The sequence below is a fragment of the Lolium perenne genome, chromosome 4 (assembly GCF_019359855.2).
Source record: "Lolium perenne isolate Kyuss_39 chromosome 4, Kyuss_2.0, whole genome shotgun sequence".
In the NCBI taxonomy this organism is placed as follows: Eukaryota; Viridiplantae; Streptophyta; class Magnoliopsida; order Poales; family Poaceae; genus Lolium; species Lolium perenne.
The window spans coordinates 148,634,906-148,651,752 of record NC_067247.2 but is presented as its reverse complement, the minus strand read 5'-3'; the positions used below and the strand labels follow the sequence as shown (position 1 = coordinate 148,651,752).

The 16,847-nt window shown below is 45.4% G+C and overlaps 1 long non-coding RNA gene across 1 annotated transcript; it reads left to right on the top strand.

Annotated features, from left to right (window-relative positions):
• The first annotated feature begins 2,905 nt into the window (after positions 1-2,905).
• On the top strand, positions 2,906-3,650 carry LOC127294810 (uncharacterized). Its single transcript, XR_011744463.1, has 3 exons — positions 2,906-3,160; positions 3,232-3,393; positions 3,581-3,650. It is a non-coding gene; the product is annotated as an uncharacterized lncRNA (long non-coding RNA).
• Positions 3,651-16,847: the final 13,197 nt, after the last annotated feature.

Sequence of the window (16,847 nt, the reverse complement as noted above, 5' to 3'; positions counted from 1 at the left end):
CCTGAGCCGCTGCCGGATCGATGTTCTGCGCGATGGGCGTTGCCAGCACGCTCATGGCCGCTTGGAGAGGAGTCTCCGGTGGCGCTGTAGATGCAGCTGCAACCTCCTGGTTGCGCTCGGTCGGTGGCTTGGCTGTGCGCGTGGACTTCGCCGGTCCTGCGCCTTCCGCCGCAGCTCCCTTGTCGGCGTCAGCCGCGCCAACCACCAGCACTTCGACACTGCCGGCGGCATGACCGCTGCGAAGCACAGACCTTGGCGGGTCCGGAGCCACCAGCACCGGCGAGAGGCACTGGCGCTCGCGGACGTTGCCGTAGTAGACGAGGAAGCTCCCAAACTCGATGACGCGGCCGTTCTTGGGGAACTTGCCTCCGTTGGCGAAACAGCCCGTGTTGTCGTTGATGAAGTCCATGTCGCGGACGTGGTTGACGAGCGCGGTGACGACACGCTCACCGGCGATGGTGAGGAGGCCCGCCCGAATATGTACTCCAGCAAGCGTAGCTGCTGGCCCCACGGTGGGCGCCAACTGTCGTCGTGGTGAACAGACAGATGCCATGAGATGGCTTAAGTTGGGGCCGATGTGCGCTAGAGGATTCGGGAGAGGGTTTTTGGTATGGATGGGGCTAACTCCGGATGGATTCCGATATCTTTATTGATGAACTTGGTCATGGCCAGAGGTTGAAGATGAACAGTACAAGCACTATCTCTCTTCTGCTGGATCGTGAACTCTCAGTCTATCAGCCTCTCGTCCAAAGGGGGTGCTCCCTCTCCTTATATAGGGGAGAGGGTGGCTTACAAGGGAACAAACCCTAAGAAACCATGATGGCATCTTTGAATAGACAAACTACTTTACAAAGCCACTTTGGCCTGGATGACACCGGTAAACCTTTAATCAGGAACGGTGACATCCTCCGGTACCTTTTACGTCATCTTCCGCTTTGGGCGTCACGCCTTCGATTAAAGCTGAGCTGCTTCGCTCATCTTTGTCTTCTAGCTTCTGAGAGCATCTTTGACCAGTCTTGCCGACGTGCTACAGTGTAACCTTTACCGGTAATCCGGTACCTTCTTAGCCCGTTCCGGTATACCCCTCCTGGGATACCGGTACGGATTTACTTTGTCTCACGCTTAAGAGCTTAGCCCGGAACAACCTTTAAACCGGTATCTTGATGGCTCTAACCATTCGGTTTGGCATGCCTTTGGTATACCGGGGGTCATCCCCCCGACACCCGCGCCGCCGCCATAGCCACCCGCCGCGCGCCGCCGCTGAAAACAGAATATTCTATAGGATTCTGTTTTACGGGGTGGGGATACAGGATCTGCTAGATCGGACAAGTTTTCAGCCAGCGGACAGTGAATACAGCATCCTTTACTCGCATTGTAAACTCGCATTGTAAGGGGCAGAAAAATAAGGGGTGTATTAGACATGCTCTAAGATCTGACAGGAGGAAAACGGAGGCGCGCTGCGCCACCTATTCGTTCGGTACGCAATCCCTAGCCAGCGTGTTTGTTGGAGACGAGGTGCGGAACCACTCCGCCGGTCGGCGAAGGCGCGTACGTGACAGCCCGCGATGTCGATTTTACGGCCGCCATGCCCACCTAGTGTTCGACAGCGTGCTGCTGCGGACACGACGGCGACGCGCCATCGGTGGCGTCTCCGCCCACCAGAGCCGCGTCGGGCCGCACTGGTAAAGTGGTAATCGCCCCCAAGCGAACTCGCGTCGACAATCTGGTCTCTCACTTGGCTTCCACCGTCCGCGCGACCTGCGGCTTTTGTCCTTCCCACCGCAGCCAACTGCACTCCCCTACATGCCCACCAGGTGTTCGACTAGGTGCCGCAGCCACGCCGCCGTGCATGCTATGACCATGACGGGGGCATCAACGGCGCTGGTAACACCTGCCCGCGGTGGACTTTGTTTCCACTTACATCGTTCCCCAAGCGCTGCTAGAGGCCGAGTGTAAGAAGGTTCTCTCCCAGGAGCTAATCTTGGCCTTTTCTTTTCTATAGGTAACGTAAATGACAGCTCAGAGAAATATGGCTTAATCAACTCCATGCAAGACCTTTCTTCTAGAATTCCCAACTTAGCATGAGTGCAGTTAGCTCTCATAGCAAGTGCACTCACCTTTCGGAAACTGCACACCTCTATTTAACTGAGAATTTGCATTCAGGCTGGTACTGTCCTGTCCTGCATCTCACACCTATTTGACTCAGAATGTGCATTCACGCTTGATAGTACTGCTATGTCCTCTTTGTGCCTAGCACATTGACGGCCTGGAACAGATCCGCCCTCCTCATGTGGGGCTGCCCATAGCTTCAGCTCAACCCATCTTGATCAACATGCCGCCAAACCTACAAGTCACACGCCGGGAGGAGTTAACAATTCCGGCGTCAGCCTTAGCTGAAGCAACACTGCCGTGCCGCCACTATCCTGGTGTTTGTGCTGATTGGGTTGTGGCCCGAAATCGATCTGTTCAACCCGGAAGTAACAAGACCAGGACACGAATAGACTCATCAGGCTTCATTTGGCTGCTCGTCTTAGCTTGCCCTCAAATTCTGTTCATGTTGATTCCACAGTTTTATTCATATGTTCGAAGTTCTCTATTTCGTTTATTTCATGTAGACTGTAATTTGTTCATTCAAATTTGGTTTGTTACATTGTTGCATTATGTTAATTAAGTGATCCTTACAGGGATGGATTTTCGTGCCCGGATTCGATCCTTTGGCACATTTGTTCGTATGAAGCTGTATCAATTGGATAAGACCCCTGATAAGCTTGAGGTTACCAAGAACACCAGGCTAGAAGACTACGGGATACTATGTGGCCTGGGTAGTTTGATTCTGTGCTGGGGTGGAACTGGAGATGTATTAAAAGCCATCAACTGGACCAATAGGAAACACGCATACTACTGTGTGATATACTTCACTTTCTCTCTACTCATAATGTCCATGGGGTTGGTATCAGCTAAATTCCCTGACACAGCACTGATGTCTATGTTTGTTGCTGGCCTGGGAGCATGGCAAGCTATGGTAGTGATGTCTATATTTGCCTCTTTTCACTTGGGTATAGTTCACTACCTTCCCACACCTGAGTACACAATCTTCTCCATGATGGCAACATCCCTCCCATTTACTTTGTATTGGGGGTTGAGTGTCCAAGACCCTTCGGTGAGAATCTGTCGTACTACACAATTACACATGCATACCATGCTTGTCATAATAAAATTCTCCATGTGCAGATTCCATACAAGATGGGACGGGTGGTGATCTGGACCATTACCTTGCCTTACCATGTTGTGGTCTGGATTGAATCATTAGGATGCAAAGCTGGTATATGGATTCAAGCAAAATGGGAAAATGCTCGTGTGCGAGTTGGTGGAACATTACCAGGATTTTCCTCGGTACTAATCTTTTATTGCACCAAATTGATAGATTCCGCTTCCCCCATCATGCTTTCCAGTGCATTACACATTGAGAGAAGTGCACGGTCGTGTCATTACTACTGCTATTATTTCTTGTGAACTTAATAAGATTTTAAATGTATCCAAGATTAGCTGATAGAGTTCTTCTCTTTATGCATTGTTGTAGGTGCCACCGCAGCCAAATGCATAGGTGATGCAAACAATCCTTGCTAAGTGATGAAAATAGGCCAGGTAATATATTGTTTCGTTGTCTCTACTTTTCTGACCTAAATTGAGTATGTCCGCTTGACATGGGTATACCCTTCGGGTACCCATTATTAGTATACCTGGATCGGCTCGGCCCAATATGGAGAAGGCCCAAACAAGGCAACCCGAAGAAGTAGTCGACTAGGACTCTTGTAAAACCCTAGGTTGGTTGCATATATAAAGCCAGTCAGGGCACCCGATAGAGGGAGGCCAACAGATAGACAACATAGCTCCGTCTACGCCGGCACCATGTAAAGATACTTATGATCATATAGTAGATTGCTAGCAGCACGTAGGGATCCTCCACCGAGGGGATCCGAAGCTGAGTACGTCGTGTGCCTAATCTCGCTCCCGGAATCTCCATCGTCGCTCTCTCCCGAAACCCAAGTCTACAATACGGGCATTGGCGAGGTGATCACTCGTCAATTGGCGCCGTCTGTGGGAATTTGCGACGACTGGATTTTGTCATCCGTGTGGGATTCATCATTATCAAGAACAACACGATCGGATTTGGCTGGCTAATTCGACTCCTTAGCTTCTTCACGTCAATGCGGCTGCCACCAACGTTTTCTTCGGCACGGCTGATCCGCGCGTGTGCGGGTGTCAAGAATCAAGTTTTTTTTGAACAAGTGAGGCCACGAAGGCCTAGAAGTTGCTTCATAAACGGTGGGTACAGAAATTGCAGCAATGCCCTTTTGCATCTCTTGCCCTAGAAAACCTAGAATTTGAAGAAAAGACATTGCAAATTACAGAAAGGACCCTAGCAAAAACATGGAAAAAGCAATCCAGTGCTTGGGCTCCTTCTCCACCACTCGCCGGCGACCTCAAGGCGTAGAACGCCGAGATCGGAGAGGAAGAAGCTCGAGATGCTCTCGAATCCGACGAAGAACCACCAGCACCGGCTGCCTCGACGCCTCCGGGGATGAGCCACTTGGGGGCGAAGCGACAACGAGCTCCAGCACTTGGTAGAAGAGGGCCTCCAGAGGAGGTTGTACTCTTGGTCGAGGGCCGCCATTCGGCCATGGATTGCAGGGGCGAGGCATAGAGGCCGGCTGAAATCCCCCGCTGATGAGGCTCTCCAGGGAGCGTGTTGACGCGACGGCGCGCCAGGAACAGCAACAGCTTCCCCATAGCACCACATAGGCTTCTTATTGCAGCAAGAAAAGATTGGGGGGAAAGGAGCAAAACCTGCCAAGGCAAGATCTTGCCATGGATTCAGCTCGGAGGTGGTAGCATAGGATCCGCTTGCAAGGTCCTCCCATCGATCCTCTTCAAGAAGATCTTGAGAAGAAATCTGGACGAATCTGGATCTAACCACCTCTTTATTTGCTGGAGAAGAACTAAAAAGGAGAAAACCTAATCCTAGAAGAAGTCAGGCCCCTCTCCCACCCACCATCAGCCACCATGGCCACCGGCGGCGAGGGGGAGAGAGGTCGGCGAGGGGGTCTGGGGGAGAGAGAAGGCTCAAAGAGAGCAGACTCCACTGGGGTAAACTTTCGGGGGAGAAGGTCGCATACTCGTAGTGTCAAGAATCAAGTAAGGCGAAGTTAAGTTGGGTCAATTCATGACAGCACGCGAGGCTACGTTTGAATCAAATAAAGCAAAGCTACGTTGCAAAGACCAATCCTTTTTTTATTTTATTTTCTTGTCTCTACGTTTTTTTTTCGGATCGTATCTCTTTTTGATTATCTAATTGATTGAATTACTGTGCGCTAATCCCCTAACCAGAAATAGACTCCACAGAGGTTCACAACATTCATTGCATCTAATATTAAGCAAAAAACTGCATTCATTGCATCTAATATTTTTTGAAATAGACTCCAAAACTGCAGTTTCTAATATTAAGCACATAAATTTTTCATAGATCATAATTTGTGCCATCAAATATAAACAAGTTATTGTGCGCTAATCCCCTAACCGACATCTTTACTCTCAAGGCGGTGAAGCCTAATAATGAGAGACCTTGCTCTGATACCAATTGAAAGGACACGGATGTCGCCTAGAGGGAGGGTGAATAGGCGATTTAAAACTTTTACGAGATGGGCTTAACAAATGCGGAATAAAACTAGCGTTTACTTTGTCAAGCCCAAGGCCTATATACTATGTTTCACCTATGTGCACCAACAACTTATTCTAAGCAATGGTTCATCTATGTGCACCAACAACTTATGCTAAGCAATACAAGCAAGTATGTGATACCAAGATATATGTAACTTCAAGCACGATGGCTATCACAAGGTAAAGTGCATAAGTAAAGAGCCCGGGTATAGAGATAACCGAGGCACGCGGGAGACGATGATTTATCCCGGAGTTCACACTCTTGCGAGTGCTAATCTCCGGTGGAGAGGTGCGGTGGCTTAGTGCTCCCGAACGCCACAAGAGGCTCACCTTGAGGTGTGGTTGCTCGATGCACACCAACGCCACAAAGGCCTCACCCCAAGATGTGGTACTCACACCACACACCGAACGTCACGAAGGGGCCTCACCTAAATCTCCGGTGACCCTCGCCACAAAGGCCTATAGGTCACGGTTCCACTAAGGGATTTCCTTCGAGGCGGAAACCGGGCCTTACACAAAGGTTGGGGCACACTTCCACAACTTAATTGGAGGCTCCCAACAAATCACCACAAAGGCCTAGAATCCGTCTAGGGTTCCAAGAACCCAAGAGTAACAACCTTCTTGCTTTCACCACCACGAATCACCGTGGAGAACTCAAACCGATGCACCAAATGCAATGGCAAGAACACCACAAAGACGCTCAAGTCCTTCTCTCTCAAATTCCAACAAAGCTACAAAAGCTATTGGGGGAATAAGAGAGGAAGAACAAAGAGGAGAACACAAAATCCTCCAAGATCAAGATCTAGTGGGTTCCCCTCACAAAGAGAGGGATTTGATTGGTGAAGATGTAGATCTAGATCTCCTCTCTCTTTTCCCTCAAGAATATGCAAGAATCATGGGAGGAATCAAAAACTAGGGCAAGTTTTGAAGGACAACAATGGAGGGGAGAGAGAGAGTGAGTGAACTAACTAGCCCAAGGAGGAAGAAGGGGGTCTTATATACCCCCTCCCAACGAAATATGACCGTTTGGGACCTCCCAGGCCGGAAAATCCGCCCCCGGGCCGGATTATCCGCCCCCGGGCCGGATTATCCGCCCCCCAAAAATTGCCCCTGCACTCGGGCCGGATATTTGGCCGGAATTTCCACTCGCGCCGGTTTATCCCCCCCCCCCCCCCCCCAGAAAACTGCAGAAACACCAAAACTGAAACGGGCATAACTTTAGCATCCGGACTCCAATTTTGATGATCTTGGGCTTGTTTTGAAGCTAGGAACAAGCTCTACAAGATCATGCAGGAAACCATCATAGTCCAACAAGGGAGGATAAAAACAAATGATGAAAGGTTTGACCTATCTAAAAAAGACATACCGGTAAAACCTCCAATCTCGAAAATGCAACAAGTTGCCCATGCAAAAATCATTCTCGATGAACTAGAGCTTGTCATGAGAATAAGCACAATCTCTAAAACATCACATTGATAAGATCCAAATAGAACCAAGAAAGATGATGAACCAAACTCGAAAACGCAACAAGTGATCTATGCGAAATCCATTTTCGATGATCTAGAGCTTGTCATGAGAATAAGCACAAGCTCTAAAACATCACATGGATAAGGTCCAAATAACAACCAAGAAATATGATGCAAGGATGCAAAGGTTTGAGCTCTCTCCAAACGATACGATCGAGTTACTCACTCGAGCCCTCTTGATAGTACGACAACTAAACTATAAACCGGTCTCCAACTACACTATGAGACCGGTGAGAAAGAAACACTATCAAGAGCAAACCTTATACTTGCGCATTCCACTTGAGCTCGATGACGACGATATTGACCTCAACAAGATGGAACGCCTTTCTTGATTGTGCTTGCTTGACGAAGTCTTGTGGATTGCTCCCCCATAATCCACCATGGGAGAGCTTCTTCTTCGACGCATCTTCACATATCCATGATCACCATAAGGATGGCATGACTCAAGCAAAGGATCTCTTCGAGATGGCTTATCTTGAACTTGCACTTCATTTCGTTGATGTCTTGAAGTTAACCTTGAGAGCTCACTTCATCTTCATCTTCAAGACATACTTGAGACTTGATCTTCTTCATTTGGATGGCAAGACTCAAGCAAAGGATCTCTTCGAGATGGTTCATCTTGAACTTGCACTTCATTTCTTCATTCTTCATCATGTTGATGTCTTGAAGTAACTTGAGGGCTCACTTCATCTTCATCTTCAAAACATACTTGACACTTGATATCCTTCATCAATTTCTTCTTATTGCAACCTTGAAGCTAACATATGGTTCAAACATTTCTTCATGGCAAGCTTCAAGCTTATGATCTCTTCGAGTTGGCTCATCTTGAACTTGCACTTCATTATGTTGATGTCTTGAAGTAACTTGAGGGCTCACTTCATCTTCATCTTCAAGACATACTTGACACTTGATATCCTTCATCAATTTCTTCTTATTGCAACCTTGAAGCCAACAAATGGTTCAAGCATTGCCTATGGACAACACCTACAAATATAACTCAATGCAAACATTAGTCCATAGGAATTGTCATTAATTACCAAAACCACACATGGGGGCTCCATGCACTTTCAGTTACGGTTCAAAATATGCTGACCACTAATGCATATTTATCCGCGTAACGCTCGCGGACGGGAAATGACACCTAGGTTATGCAACTTTACTTGGAAAATGAATCTAGTGACATAAGAAAATGCGGAGAAGAAGTTGGAAATTTAGCTCACCCTCGGCTGTAGAGGAAGTAGTCCAACAACCGAGTGTCGATGTTGGCGACCGTTGAGAGGGGCGTCAAGATCCAGGATCGTCACGCCGGGGTGCTCATGACGAGGCGGTCACGACATGGCCTATTTATATTTCAATCAAAACAAATTCACATTATTATAACAAATTCACATTTGAATTTCTATTTTTGTTTCTTTTTCTATTTCCATTTCTTTATTAGAACAAATTCACAAATTCTATTCTATTTCTTTTTTCATTCAACATTTCCATTTTATTTCTATTCTATCCTATTTCTATTTTGATTTCTATTCTATTCTATTTCTATTTAGATTCTATTCAACAAATCCTATTACAATTAATACAAAAATGGTAAAAAAGAAGGAATATGCATACCTTTGGCCAGGGGCAGGCTCGGGGGAGGAGGAGGACGACGGAGAAGGCCGACAGCTGGAGGGCGGCGCGCTGCAGGGGCAGCGACGAGGAGAGGGAGCAGCTCGGACGGGGGCTTGGGGTGGTTTGCGGCTGCTGCTGGCGGCAGCGCGGGAGATCGGGGGAGGTGGAGGGGAGCTCGGGGGAGGTGGAGGTGGTGGCGGGGAGGTGCTTGCAGAGGTGGATGGGGATAACAAGTTGCAACAATATCATAAAAGTACCAACTACGGATACTAGGCACTATGCCCTAACAATCTTATGCTATTACATGACCAATCTCATCCAATCCTTATCATCCCCTTCGGCCTACAGCGGGGGAATTACTCACACATGGATGGGGGAAACATGGCTGGTCGATGGAGAGGCGTCGGTGGTGATGATGGCGATGATCTCCTCCAATTTCCCGTCCCGGCGGAGTGCCAGAACGGAGTTTCTGGTCCCGAGACGGAGTTTCGCGATGGCGGCGGTGTTCTGGATGTCTTCTGGCGATTTTGTCTCACCCCCGTGCGTTTTTAGGTCGAAACCCTTAAGTAGTCGAAAGGGGGGCGTCAGAGGCTGGCCGAGGCACCGCCACCATAGGCCGGCGCGGCCCAGGGGCCTGCCGCGCCGCCTTGTGGGGTGGGCGCCTCGTGGCCCCCCCTCCTTCTGGTCTTCTGGCTCCGTCAATATTATGTGAAAATATGCCCATTGGAATTAATCCCGGGGATTTTCCTGAAAGTTGAGTTTCTGCACAAAAACGAGACACCAGGGCAATTCTGCTAAAAACAGCGTTAGTCCGTGTTAGTTGTATCCAAAATACACAAATTAGAGGCAAAACAATAGCAAAAGTGTTCGGGAAAGTAGATACGTTTTGGACGTATCAACTCCCCCCAAGCTTAGCTTATTGCTTGTCCTCAAGCAATTCAGTTAACAACTGAGTGCGATAAAAGAACTTTCACGAACACATTTGTTCATATGATGTAAATATTCTCATGATATGGACAAGTACTCAGGCAATTCATAATAAGATACATGCAAATAAAGTCATCTAATAGCTATGTCAATCATGGAAAAGATACCAACAATTAATAATAAGCATCATGAATCATGTCTATCAGCAGGATTGCAATGTTCATAAAAAGATATGATAAAGTGGTATCTCGCTTGCCCGTATTTGTATAGCAAAACATAAATGCCCAGGCACCTCTGGAATTCATGGAAAGACTAGAAGTAGAGATTATCAAAGATAAAAGCATCAAAGTTATACTACAGCTAATCATATTTTGGAACAAGCATATTATACTAAGAATGACAGTTGTGCCCTCAAGAAAGTGCTCAAAGAAAGGATGGTGACTCAATGTAAAAGTAAAAGATTGACCCTTCGCAGAGGGAAGCAGGGATTAACATGCGCTAGAGCTTTTTATTTTTAAAACAGGAGTAAAATTATTTTGAGAGGTGTTTGTTGTTGTTAACGAATGGTAGTGGGCACTCTAACTACCTCGTCAACCAGACTTTCAAGAGCGGCTCCCATGAAGGACGTTATCTCTACCAGCAAGGTAAATCATCCCTCTTCTCTTTTGTTTACACACGTATTTTAGTTTCATTATGGATGACACTCCCCCAACCTTTGCTTACACAAGCCATGGCTAACCGAATCCTCGGGTGCCTTCCAACATTCACATACCATGGAGGAGTGTCTATTTGCAAATTAAATTGCTTACTGATAAATCAGGGAAAAACATGTGAAGAGAATTATTGATGAAAGTTAATTAACTGGGGCTGGGAACCCCGTTGCCAGCTCTTTTTGCAAAATTATTGGATAAGCGGATGTGCCACTAGTCCATTGATGAAAGTCTGTCAAGAGTAAATGACAAGGTTAAAAGATAAAACACCACATACTTCCTCATGAGCTATAAAACATCGACACAAATTGAGAAGTATTTTGAAGGTTTAAAGGTATCACATGAGAATTTACTTGGAATGGTTTGAAATGCCATGCATAGGTATTTATGGTGGACACTTTGGAATAACTCGGTTTTCAGGGGTTTGGAAGCACGAGCAGCATTCCCGCTCAGTACAAGTGAAGGCTAGCAATAGACTGGGAAGCGACAATCAAGAGAGCAGTAACCGTCATAATCATGCTTGCGACAAAATAAATTAACGGAGGCATAAAAGTGATACAAGAACTCTGAGGCAAATTAAATCATCGAGGCTTAATTAACTTTTGTTCAGTCATATGCATGCGTGAGCATGTGCCAATTCGATTCAAATGAATTATTCAGAGGAGGATACCACAATGTCATATCTATCTATGAATAAAACAATGTAGGCAAATATTTATGACATGCTACTCATATTAATAGATTGGAGCTAAACATGAGAGATCATGAACTACTAGACTTTCTTAAATGACATATACCTCACATAAACCAACTAAGCATGCTCACATGGATGAGTATATGTACAAAAATGAAAACAAATAGAGTTCATACCAGCCTCTCATCACAGTCGAGTTGTCGTAGATCATCATTATTGCCTTTCACTTGTGTAGCTTGAATAATATGGAATGAAAACCAAGCCCCAGCCACCGGAGACCGCTGAACTCCATAATGAACTTTACAAAACCAAAGAAGAACAACAAATATTTTTGGTGTTTTCGAATTGGAAACAAGAACAAAAGGAAACAAGCAAACGAAGCAAAATCTTTTTGGATTTTCTTATAGCAAACCAATGATAGCAAATAAAGCAAAATAGGAACAAGAAACCAAAATAAACAAATGGTAAAGAGAAACAACAGAAATATTTTTGGTCTTTTTGTGTTTTAGGAAAGAAACAAAGCAAAAACAAGAAAATGAAAACTAAAAGAGTCACATAAACACAAAGTAGCAGAAATTCATCAAACTTGACAGCAGTACAGTAATCGATTTTTAAGAAAATCTTCCGCTGCTCAACTCGAAAAGTTCTCAACTAATGAAAGTTAGATAATAACCTGGGGAACATGCACAAAAATTGGCTTCGCAAAATAACGTACTGGCTGTTTTTGGGAATTTTTTTGGTATCAGTCCAGAATCTGTTCTCAAACAGCACTTCCCCAAATATCATCTCCCTCTTATTAGAAACCACCTTAAGAAGCTAAACAAGTATGTATAAGTATCCGGCAATTGTAATATGCAATGAATGAGTGATGCCGGCATACCTCCCCCCAAGCTTAGGCTTTTGGCCTAAGTGGAGTTCAACCCCAGCGAGGGTCAGAGTTCCACGCCGGTGGATCATACATGACGTGGTCATAATAAGGTCCCGGTGCAGAAGAAAAGGGTGAAGGCTCTACATGCCCAAAATGTTGACGTGAAGAACTCGCTGCATCAGATGACAAGTCGAGGGGTTCCTCGGCCTCCTCCGTGCCGTCCCCTGCATGATGGCCATCTCCCTCTGTGTATGCATCTAATTCATCTTCTGTGATCGACCAATTTTTCCTGGAATCAAAGTTAAACAAAACAGGTGCAGGCAATCCTACTAGCCTTTATGTTTTTTTAGTTGTTCTCCAATTTTTCTTGTAAAAGGTTATCTTATAGGACAGGTTACTCAAATTAGACCAATCAGAAACAAAGTCATGTTTTATCATGGAAACAATATCAAGTTTCTCTATGGAGAGCTGAACATCAAGAGGATGAGGTTCTACACCATGCATATCTAGCAAACGAGAGGCGATGAGACCTCCACAAATTCCTCCTTTATCACGGTTAGTAGCAAGTCTAAAGGCTATCGAAGCACCCAAATTATAAGTCCTATCACATTGCAATGCAGTAGCTAGGAAAGCCAAATCCTGGATAGATAACTTATTTGCATTCTTTCTAGCAAGAACGCACTTGGTGATGAAGTAAGCAAAGTAGCGAATAGCTGGGAGTTGAATACTACGAATTTTACCACTCTCATCTGAGAAGCTTCTCCCTTGACAGATCATCTTGTATAGACTCAAGAGCTCCTGCGGCAGTCCCCTAACCTTCTCGCATGATCCCCATTGTGGCACTCTAATTGCTGCACAAAAATCATCAAAGGGCAAGTTGACGGTTTTATTATAAATTTTGTATCGAACCATGGGGTTAGGTTGAGACCAATTGAATTCAAAATCCTGCACCACTGACATGGTTAGTTTTGCATATTGGTAAGGTTCACCAACAACAAAACTTTCCAACCCTGCATTGGAAATCAGATTTTGAACATCTTGCAAGATTCCTGCACTCATGGGTAGTAGGAGGGGTATACTCCCTCTTCGCGGTGAACTCTCATAACTTGTTGCACCTCCAATTCTTGTTGGTTGAGTTGGTGCCTATTCCACTCCATTTTCTGAAATTTTCCAAAAATCATTATAAAAGTTGATTTGGAGACATATAAATGAGGGAAACTACTATAGGAACTTGGTAGAGTACTAAACATGTATCAAAACTAATTTTTACTACTTAGAACAAGCATGCAAGTTCACTTAACATGTTACCTACAGCAGCAAAATAATCAAGATATACTCAACCAAACAAAATTTTATTTGGATAATCGGAGGAGTCACATACCGGAGAGCAAATGTGCCAAATTTCAGACAAAAGTCTGGGCTGAGCAAGGAGATCGAAGAATCCCGAGCTCTTGAGGAAAAACGCGAGTGAGAGAAAGTTTGTACGAGTTTTTTTGAGAGAGAGAGTAGAATGGGAGGAAGAGATGACTTAGTGGGGCAAGGAGGCCGCGCCGGCTCATGGGGGGTAGCCCTGGGGTGCCCCACTGGTCAGCCCTAGGTGCTCCCAGGTAGCTCTTCGAAAAATAAGACCAACGGTATAATTTTTGTAAATTTTTGAAAACTTTGAAAAATGCACATTTCTGGGTGTTAAAATTATTATTACAGGACAGAAAAAGATTTTCAAACCTCTAAACAACTAAAGCATCTGGCAAAACGTGTAGTACTACAGCAAGTAAAAAAAGTGGAGAAAGAAAGAAATGTTGTTTAGCTCTTCTATGCATATAAAATGTACTTGTTAACAAGGTTGATCAAGTCTTGCCACCAAATAATTTTTACATGACATAAGAAGAAATAAACCTCAAATCAATCATGTTACCTTATATTGTATTGATATGGATCCAATCATAATATTTTGATATCCTTGTTTAGGCTCATATATAGGACAATCAATAACTCCCACTTTGATAGTTCTCAAATTAGAAATTGTATTAACTCCACATACTTTATCGATCCTCTTGGGAAAATAAACAGTATGCTCCTTGTCATCAACATTTAAAGTAACTTTTCCTTTATTGCAATCAATAACAGCCCCTGTAGTGTTAAGAAAAGGTCTTCCAAGAATAATAGACATATTATCATCTTCAGGCATTTCCAACATGTAACATCCCAAAAATTTAAAACAAAACCAATGAATTTCCCTAGTTCCAAATTTTGGAACCAACAAAAACTTTTATTAAATTAAGTATGATACATAGTGATCTTGCTTAATTCTTGTGTTATTGCTATGATTGCTTGTTATTAGTATTTGAAGTGATCTTAAACCCTAAACCTCAACCCTCTTTTCACCATCCTAGTTAAAATAAAATAAAAGGAAATTAAATAAGAAAAAGGCATATGTGCCTATGGCTATTCCTATAAATCTTTACCCTAAGCTTTTCTACTTTGCTTAGAGGTTTGGAAAACCTTCATACACCTTACCTAGTACTTATCAAATCAAATCCAAGTTGAAACAAAAGAAAATAAAAAGAAACTAAAAATGCCATAGAGGCATATGAGAGTAAAATAGCAAATATGTGAATTTAAGAATATTGACCCTAATACATGTTGTGAATGGTGGGATCACTCCTATATACCATTTCAACACTCAACAACACCAATTGGGTCAAGCCAAGTCAAATTAAAACTCAAATGCAACATATGCATAGAGGCATATGTGACACATAGCCATAATACCCAATTCTTGCCCTAAGCCTTTAAACCTTGACCAAATGATGTGAAACCATCCCTCAACCTAATATAACACTAAATTGACCCTAAATCATGTACAAGTAAGGCAAGATCAACAATTAACAAGAATAATGAAAAGTGACACATCACCTCTTATGTGTTATGGCCATTTTTGCAAATCTTTGAGCAAGACCATTTGAATTGGTTTCAATGGTCTTAAAATGTTTCTAAACTAATAAGAATCATATTAGAGTCAAGAAATATCAGTTCAATTGGAGAGAAATCAAATGGTGAGATAATTCCATTTTCACTCACATACACCTAAGACCAATTTTACAAATCTTCACCAAAGGCCACCATTGCTTGATCTATTGTTTGTAAAACTCTTATATATGATAAACAAACACAATTGCATCAAAGAAACAAGAATCAAATCAAAGCAAATCTCAAAATCAACTTACATGTGATAATGGTCATATTGCCATTTTATAAAATGTTCACTACTTTACCCCCCTGGCTTTGACTTTTCTCCAACCAAACTTGGTCAACCAAAGCCATGTCATCCAAGACCAGGTCAAGGTGAGTAACTTTCATGTTGACCACCATGGCTAGAGTTGACTAGGTTGACCAGTATGAATGTGACAAATAGTGTATGTGAAGCAAAGTGAAGATCAACCTCAAATTTGAAACTTTGCAAAACAACTCCAAATTGAACCCAACCACCACCATTCCTTCTCTTTAATTATATAAATGAGTTCCACCAGAAAGATTTCCAAATTTCAAACAAAACCTTCATGCGGCCATTGTGTCGAGCACCTTGTGTGCACAAATCTGGAAAGGTGACACATGCTATAAACCACTGGATTTTTGCCTCCACCCCTTTCCATATGTGATGATTACCTTCTCCTGCAACCCCTGCACCACACCATGTCCTTGCCCCGTCGTTTAAAGTGTGGAGAAACACCTAAACTAAGCTGGCCGTGCACCATGCCGGCCACCCATGCACTTGATCGGCCTGAGCCCCTCCTCTACTCTACACCATGTCTACAAGCCTCCCTGGAGCACAAGGACGAAGCCCATGCCCTGCCCAAACTCGCCCAGCCACGGCATTGGCCAGCCCAAGCACGCCCAGCACCATGCCAGGACGTGCCAGGCACGCGGTGAGCGTGCACCGAGCGCGCCAGAGCGCCAAAGCGACCCGTCGCCCTCGTCCTCCCCCCTGCATGCCTACCTCTGCATCGCGCGTCGCCAACCTCTCCTCTACCCCGTAGACAAGCTCGCTAGCCCGCGGCCGCCTTGTCACCGTCGCCATCATCAAAAATCTGCTGCGCCCGTACTGCAAGCTCTCGACGATGATCCAGCACGCTCCCGTCCTTCCTCTGCCGTCCCTTCACGCGCGCTAGCTCCGCCTAGCCGTCGCCTACACAACGCGCCCCCTAGCTTGCCCCTTCGCCGCTCCAGACGCCGGCGCCATGGACGACCTCCCACGGGCACCCGCAGCACCTCGACCCCCTATAAAAGCAAGCACTCCCTGGACGAATCCTTCACACCATTCGCTTCACCTCTTCCGTCTGATCATCCTCGACCACCTCCCATCCTCAATTAGACACTAGCTCGTCGGAATTTGGCCGAAGTCCGCCGCCACAGTAGCTCCTCACCGCCGTCGATTCCGTCTACCTCGAGCCCTCCCCCGACTACCGCTGACCTCGCCGTCGACTCCTCGTTCACCTGCGACCCTCGCCACCCCTCGCCGGAGCTCCGTCACGCCGCCGACCCCCTACCTCGCCGTCGCAGCAAACCCTCCTCCCCCGTCGACGACGATGACGGTCGACCGTCGGATCCACTTCTAATCGCGCGGTCCAGGTTAGAGCATACCGATTCGGCTGTGATGTATCGCTGACGTGTAGACCCCACCATGTCAGCTGGCCCGCGGCTGTGAAACGTTACTGGGCTGGGCCAGTTTCGTAGTTTAAACCATTATGGCCCATTTCCTTTCCCGCCTAAGCCCGTTAATTCAATTTAGAATT